Source organism: Quercus suber, unplaced genomic scaffold (genome assembly GCF_002906115.3).
Source record: "Quercus suber isolate HL8 unplaced genomic scaffold, Cork oak 2.0 scaffold_539, whole genome shotgun sequence".
NCBI lineage: Eukaryota > Viridiplantae > Streptophyta > Magnoliopsida > Fagales > Fagaceae > Quercus > Quercus suber.
In genome coordinates, this window is record NW_027069987.1 from 350377 (window position 1) to 359177 (window position 8801).

Genomic DNA, 8801 nt, shown 5'->3' on the forward strand with positions numbered 1-8801 from the left:
TTTTTTTTTTTTTTTTTTTTTTTTTTTTTTTTTTTTTTTTTTTTTTTTTTTTTTTTTTTTTTTTTTTTTTTTTTTTTTTTTTTTTTTTTTAAATGGATAGACCAAATGGTCTGACCAGGTTATTCATGAAGTGGAAAGAAATACGGTTTTTTTTGCTTGTAAATCCGGGCAAAAATCTCCCTATCCCCCATTATGTTATTAAAAATTGAAATAAAACTTGGTTTTTCACCCTTTGTTTAATCCTTAAAATTTAAACCCTCAACTATTCCTTTTCCCCATTGAGAACCTTATATTATCCTTATTATTTTCTTCGCTACTACCCACCAAAACCTAATCCTAATAATTCATCAAAGCCCCAGCCACCCAAAATTAATTCTGATTTGTCAAATATGATTTTGCTTTGTTCCCCTTGTCCCACGTCATGAACTTTTGCACTTTAAGATGGTTGGTGATGAACTACTGTCCTCTGCTTGTGTTAAGTTTTTTATCCAAACTGGTGCACAATTGAATAAGATATGGTGCACAATTCCTTGGTTTTATTTTGCACTAGTCTTTTTTAATGAGGCTTTAGGCAATTTATACACTCAGATTAAAGAAGTAAAGAACATGCGAAAATTGCCTTTATTAAAGCGGGTGATCATATTCTGAACATGTACGGCACATTACTTTTTTCACATTCTCTCTTCATATTCTCGTGCTTTCTACATTGCCGCAAATGATACACGTTTGACAAAGGAATTACTATTAGTGCTTTTGTTGAGAAAGTTTCAAAGATATAAGGTGTTATTGTGAAAATAGGATCAATGGTGGTAAATGGTAATAGTATATAGAGAAATCTCTATTAAAGAAAGAGCTACTAGCGAAGTTGAAAGTATATCCTATGAGAGTTTTAAGTCACGGCTGTAAACGTACAATTTCCACATAAATAAAATGTATTTTTGCAAACAGCTAACCCAAATGAACACTTAGTTCAATCAAGTGGTATAAGCAACTCATGGTACTAAAATAAGGACAAAGTAAACTAATTTATAGTCAAACCGCTATAACTCTTACTAAAAAATTAATATAATTACATATTTTGAAAATGTAATAATTGAATTGCATGTTATTTATGTCTTAATATGCATGTTAAATTTTATGCTAATCGAATGTTATTTATTATTCGATCCTAAATTTTATTTTTTATGTATAATTTTAAACTGCAAAAATTAACTTGAAATTTAAATATTGAATTAATGAAATAAATATTAAATTGGTGAAAACCACATTTTCGTCCCTATATTTTCACGCGATTCCCACTTTGGTCCCTAACTTTTATTTTTACCGCTTTTAGTCCCTATCCTGAAAAACGTGTCTCGTTTTTGTCCCTGCCGTTACATCAGAGACAGAAAATGCACACGTGGCAAACAGAATGCACTGTTGGGATACTAAAAGCTGACGTGGCCATTAAAATATTATTAAAAATAATTATTTGGAATTTTTAAATAACACATCAGCATTTTAATTAATGAAAAATTAAAAAAAATTTAAAAAACCCAAAAAATAAAAAGCTAGGCTAGAAAATAAATAAAAATTTTAAAATAAACATTAATCTAATTAATTTTTTTTCTTACTTTTCATTTTTTTTTCCCGTAAGAACATACATCCTCAAGCCCAGAAATGAAGAACACACAGGTAAGAAGAGAAAACAAAATTAAAAGCACCCACATCACAATAACCAAAAACCCAAGCTTTAACATTCCAATTCTCAAAATTGTACCTCATTTTCTCTGCTACCAAACAAAAACACATACAAAAAAAAAAGTGTCATTTAAGCTATATAACCACATATAAAAAAAAAACCCAGAAATTAAAAAAAAAAAAAAAAAAAAAAACCAACCCTGAGATTTGGATCTCAAAAAAATTAAAAACCAAACCCCTGAGCTTGAACCCAACCCCAGATTACAAGAACTTCAAAGAACACAACCCAAATTACACCCCTGAGCTTGAATAAACAAGAACACAACCCCAGATCACAAGAACGAAGAACATAGAACTCAAAGATTTTCTTTTCCAACATTTCTCATAACACAAATTCAACTAAATACATAGAATTTCATCCCAAACATATCTCCAAAACGAGTAAATCAAAACCCAACCAAATCAACAACAAAACATCTAAATCATCCAACATCAAAAACAAAACAAAACCCAATCATCAAACCAAAATCCATAAATTCCAGACCACAAATCCTCAACAAACCTCAGAGAAAACCCAATCATCAACACCGATTCGTGCAGCGCCAGAGCCTCCGCTAGGCCGCGCGGTTCCTCCGTCAAGCCGGCAGCCGCCGTGTGATGCGCAGCCGTCGATGGTGGTTCGGGAGAGCACGGCGGAGCAGCTCGAGGAGCGCCAAAGCGACACTCGAAGCCCGTGGTGACCCTCAAATCTCGCCTTTGAGCTTTTTAAAAAAAAAAAAATTTGGTGGGGTTGTTTGGTGGTTGAGAAAATGGGGGAAAATTTTCGGTGATAGGGATTTGGAGCTTGGGTTCTTGGTTATTTGTGATGTGGGTAATGGAAAAGGTTAAGTATTTGTGAGGTTGATGTGGTTATATAGCTTAAATGACACTTTTTTTTTTTTGTATGTGTTTTTGTTTGGTAGCAGAGAAAATGAGGTACAATTTTGAGGATTGAAATGTTAAAGCTTGGGTTTTTGGTTATTGTGATGTGGGTGTTTTTGATTTTGTTTTCTCTTCTTACCTGTGTGTTCTTCATTTCTGGGCTTGAGGATGTATGTTCTTATAGGAAAAAAAAAAAAAAGAAGAAGTGAAAAGTAAGAAAAAAAATTAATTAGATTAATGTTTATTTTAAAATTTTTATTTATTTTCTGGCCTAGCTTTTTATTTTTTTGGGTTTTTTAATTTTTTTTAATTTTTTATTAATTAAAATGCTGATGTCTTATTTAAAAATACCAAATAATTATTTTTAATAATATTTTAATGGCCACGTCAGCTTTTAGTGTCTCAACAGTGCATTCCGTTTGCCACGTGTGCATTTTCCGTCTCTGATGTAACGACAGGGACAAAAACGAGACACGTTTTTCAGGATAGGGACTAAAAGTGGTAAAAATAAAAGTTATGGACCAAAATGGAAATCGCGTGAAAATGTAGGGACGAAAATGTGGTTTTCGCCAAAAATATTTGTAGCTCAATTTGACATTGAATAAGTTAGTTAGCAATGTTGAGGCAACATAACCAAGAACTTCTGTTCGCAAATCATTTGGAAGAGAAGATTAATGGAAGAAGAATAAGACTTTCTCTTGTAACTTGTTGTTTGATATTATTTTATTGTGTTAAAAGCTAAAAAAAAAAAAAACCATTGCTGTTGGACGTGAGAAAGTAAAATAGATAAAATGACTTTTTGTGGTGCCAAAAAGCTAAAAATTTGGCTCCACTGGTGTGGATGCTTATAAGCCCAATCACAAGGATTCAAAAAGGCAACCATTTAAATGTACTCCATCAGCGCAATAACAAGGATTTAAAAAGCTAACAATTTCATCCCATTAACATAAAATATCTCTCTAATCTCCTCCTCCTCCATCATTGTTGCTTCCACCATCATCGTTTTCTCCACTGTCAGAGACTTCGCCTCTGCCTCCTCCATACCACCACCTCCTCCACCCCCTCCACCGCCGCCTGCTCCACCTCCTCCGCTGCCACGAGGGCATCCATATTGTCTAAGATACGTCATATCTTCCGACATCCGGAGGACATGGGGCAACATTTTCAAGATAGCCTCTGCAACAATTTCAAGCTTAGTTGAGTTCTTATCAAACTTTGATCCCATTTTGATGTTATCAAGCCATAACAGAGCCTTGCGTAGCTCTTCTTTAACCTCTCCAAGGTTTTTCTTTTTGCCCACTAAATGATAAAATCCTCCTAATACTTTTGATTACCATTTTCGTCGTTCCTTCACAAACACCAAATTTGGACAGTCTGTTGAAGAGTTTGTCCTTATCACCTAACAATACAATACAACCAAATTAGAATTCAATAAAAATATAATGAATATAATTTTCAAAAAAAAAAAAAAATTATATTCATGATTTGGTTTATTATGCAACATTACTTATACTCTATATGATACATTGTAATGCAGAGCAAGCATATACACATTAAAACCTATACTTCTTCCGCCCAACCAACCATACTCTATATCATACATTGTAAAACCGAGCTAGAGTATATACATTACTAACGATATCAAATAGGAAATAAAATAATTGAAATACAAAAAAACAGAGACGAAAAGTCATGTACCTCCCGATTTTCTTAATTTGGCCAAACTCTCTTCAATCCCAGTCTTAGCATTGTAACTTTCACCATAGTAGATTGTTATCCACTTTTTTTTTTTCTTCCCCAAGTACTTCTCACCGTACAAAATTTTCATAAATTTGGTTAAGCAATATCTAAACACTATATTGAATTTTATAATCTCAATATCACAAATTGAAAGAATAAGAAAAAATTATTTAATTACCCAAGTCATTACTATCAATTAAACAAACCATTAAAAAACTACTATTTTCTAATTACTATTCTAAAACCATATTTGCAGGAAACACAAACTCTGAAAAGCATAAAACTTCTATTGACTCTAGTCATAGAAACTATTTTATTGACTCTAGTATAGTAGTATAGGTTGTTTCTAAAAAAAGAAGAAGAAGTATAGTAGTATAGGCTATAGACCAAATCCTAAAGTGTATAGGTGTTTTAAGCTTTTATGGGCTGGATCCTAATGGTTATAATTAAAAAAAAAATCATTTATATTCATGATTTGGTTTATTATGCAACATTACTTATACTTTGTATGATACATTGTAAAACAGAGCAAGCGTATACACATTAAAACCTGCACTTCTTCCACCCAACCAACCATACTCTGTATCATACATTGTTAAACAGGGCAAGAGAAACGCATTACTAACGATATCAAATAGGAAATAAAATAATCGAAAAACGAAAAAATAGAGACGAAAAATCATGTACCTCTCGATTTTCTTAATTTGGCCAACCTCTCTTCAATCTCAGTCTTAGCATTGTAACTTTCACCATAGTACATTGTTATCCACTTTTTTTTCTTCTCCAAGTACTTCTCACCGTACAAAATTTTCATAAATTTGGTTAAGCAATATCTAAATACTATATTGAATTTTATAATCTCAATATCACAAATTGATAGAATAAGAAAAAATTATTTAATTACCCAAGTCATTACTATCAATTAAACAAACAATTAAAAAACTACTATTTTCTAATTACTAATCTAAAAACATATTTGCAGGAAACACAAACTCTGAAAAGCATAAAACTTCTATTGACTCTAGTCATAGAAACTATTTTATTGACTCTAGTATAGTAGTATAGGTTGTTTCTAAAAAAAGAAGAAGAAGTATAGTAGTATAGGCTATAGACCAAATCCTAAAGTGTACAGGTGTTTTAGGCTTTTATGGGCTGGATCCTAATGGTTATAATTAAAAAAAAAAAAAAATCATTTATATTCATGATTTGGTTTATTATGCAACATTACTTATACTCTGTATGATACATTGTAAAACAGAGCGAGTGTATACAAATTAAAACCTACACTTCTTCCACCCAACCAACCATACTCTGTATCATACATTGCTAAACAGGGCAATAGAAACACATTACTAACGATATCAAATAGGAAATAAAATAATTGAAAAACGAAAAAATAGAGACGAAAAATCATGTACCTCTCGATTTTCTTAATTTGGCCAACCTCTCTTCAATCTCAGTCTTAGCATTGTAACTTTCACCATAGTACATTGTTATCCACTTTTTTTTTCTTCTCCAAGTACTTCTCACAGTACAAAATTTTCATAAATTTGGTTAAGCAATATCTAAATCCTATATTGAATTTTATAATCTCAATATCTCAAATTGATAGAATAAAAAAAAATTATTTAATTACCCAAGTCATTACTATCAATTAAACAAACAATTAAAAAACTACTATTTTCTAATTACTATTCTAAAACCATATTTGTAGGAAACACAAACTCTGAAAAGCATAAAGCTTCTATTGACACTAGTCATAAAAACTATTTTATTGACTCTAGTATAGTAGTATAGTTTGTTTCTAAAAAAAGAAGAAGTATAGTAGTATAGGCTATAGATCAGATCCTAAAGTGTACAGGTGTTTTAAGCTATTATGGGCCAGATCCTAATGAATATAATTTTCAAAAAAAAAAAAAAATCATTTATATTCACGATTTGGTTTATTATGCAAAATTACTTATACTTTGTATGATACATTGTAAAACAGAGCAAGCATATACACATTAAAACCTACACTTCTTCCACCCAACCAACCATACTTTGTATCATACATTGCTAAACAGGGCAAGAGAAACACATTACTAATGATATCAAATAGGAAATAAAATAATCAAAAAAAGAAAAAGTAGAGACGAAAAATCATGTATCTCTCGATTTTCTTAATTTGGCCAACCTCTCTTCAATCTCAGTCTCAGCATTGTAACTTTCACCATAGTACATTGTTATACACTTTTTTTTCTTCTCCAAGTACTTCTCACCGTACAAAATTTTCATAAATTTGGTTAAACAATATCTAAATACTAAATTGAATTTTATAATCTCAATATCTCAAATTGATAGAATAAAAAAAAATTATTTAATTACCCAAGTCATTACTATCAATTAAACAAACAATTAAAAAACTACTATTTTCTAATTACTATTCTAAAACCATATTTGTAGGAAACACAAACTCTGAAAAGCATAAAGCTTCTATTGACACTAGTCATAAAAACTATTTTATTGACTCTAGTTTAGTAGTATAGTTTGTTTCTAAAAAAAGAAGAAGTATAGTAGTATAAGCTATAGATCAGATCCTAAAGTGTACAGGTGTTTTAAGCTATTATGGGCTGGATCCTAATGAATATAATTTTCAAAAAAAAAAAAAAAATCATTTATATTCACGATTTGGTTTATTATGCAACATTACTTATACTTTGTATGATACATTGTAAAACAGAGCAAGCGTATACACATTAAAACCTACACTTCTTCCACCCAACCAACCATACTCTGTATCATACATTGTAAAACTGAGCAAGAATATACACATTACTAACGATATCAAACAGGAAATAAAATAATCGAAATACGAAAAAAAAAGAGATGAAAAATCATGTACCTCCCGATTTTCTTAATTTGGCCAACCTCTCTTCAATCTCAGTCTTAGCATTGTAACTTTCACCATATACATTGTTATCCACTTTTTTTTTTTTCTTTTCCAAGTACTTCTCACTGTACAAAATTTTCATAAATTTGGTTAAGCAATATCTAAATACTATATTGAATTTTATAATCTCAATATCTCAAGTTGATAGAATAATTTTTTTTTATATTTAATTACCCAAGTCATTACTATCAATGAAACAAACAATTAAAAAACTATTATTTTCTAATTACTATTCTAAAACCATATTTGCAGGAAACACAAACTCTGAAAAGCATAAAGCTTCTATTGACTCTAGTCATAAAAACTATTTTATACGGGCATGATATATAGGCCCAACCCATTAGCTTTTGTATACCTCAGAACTATGAGCCCAATAGCAGGTAGTGGGCCACACTGGTCCAGAAATCAACTACAGATCAGGGACCAGATTGCTCGGTAACGATAATACCTTAAGGGAATCGCCTGCCGAGAACTAGTTGGCAGTGGGTGCAAGTTTTAAGACAGTCACATTTGTCTTGAGTAGTGGCTCCCATCAGGTCAGGAATATATCCTAGAGGGGCCCCACCAACATAAAAAAACCTCCTCCATCATCATGACAATCCCATCAAGGGAAGTCTATAGATATGGGTCGAAGGAGTGAGAAAGGGGGTTGGAAAAATCAAGGTGAGAGAGACACACGAGAGAAAACTGTGAGGATCAATTAAAGAGGAGAAGCTCACTTCTAAGCCTGAGCCTCCTTGGGGAACAAACATAGGGTAGAGGAATACAGGCCGGGCTAGAAGCTCTCTCACTTGGGCTGTTAGATTGGCCTCAGGGGGTTTTCCCATTATAGGAAACTCTTCATCCACGTTATGCAAGTAATTTGGGGGCCTAACCTCAAAGCTCACAAGGCACATTAGTTTAGTTATTGGTAACACTTAACTAAAGGGTAACAGAGGATTAAATTGACAAAATTTGAAATTTAGAAGACTGGAATGACAAAACTGAAACTTAGAAGATTGAAATGACAAAAGTTGAAACTTAGAAGGTCAATTTTGGATTTTAGCCTACCAATTATAAAGAAAAAAAAGAAAAAAAATATTTGACTTAAGAAGCAAATGAAGTAGACATTTCATTAGATCTCATTTTTTATAATTTTTTTTTTTTTGATAAGCATTTTTTATAATCTTTCCGTGTATAGCATGTGTTAGTGACTAGTTATTATTATTACTACTATTATTATCATTATTATTATAATTATTACCATTTAAGCACATTCTTGTGACCTGGAAGCTCCAAGTTCCAATTTTATTGCTTTCATTTATTTATTTATTTATCAATTGATTCATAAAGTGATGGCCTAACAATATGGGTAACAATATTGCCATTACCCAAAATTTACCCGTAGCTAAACAAAAGATGGTTCGGGTTGGCTCGAGCTCGAGCTCGAGCTCAATCCCTTTTCTTCCTGGGCCCAAAGTAGTTCAGTTTTTCCTGGCCAAATCAAGGAATTGGGGCTTCTTGGATGTACTAGGGATTTTGCGAGCCG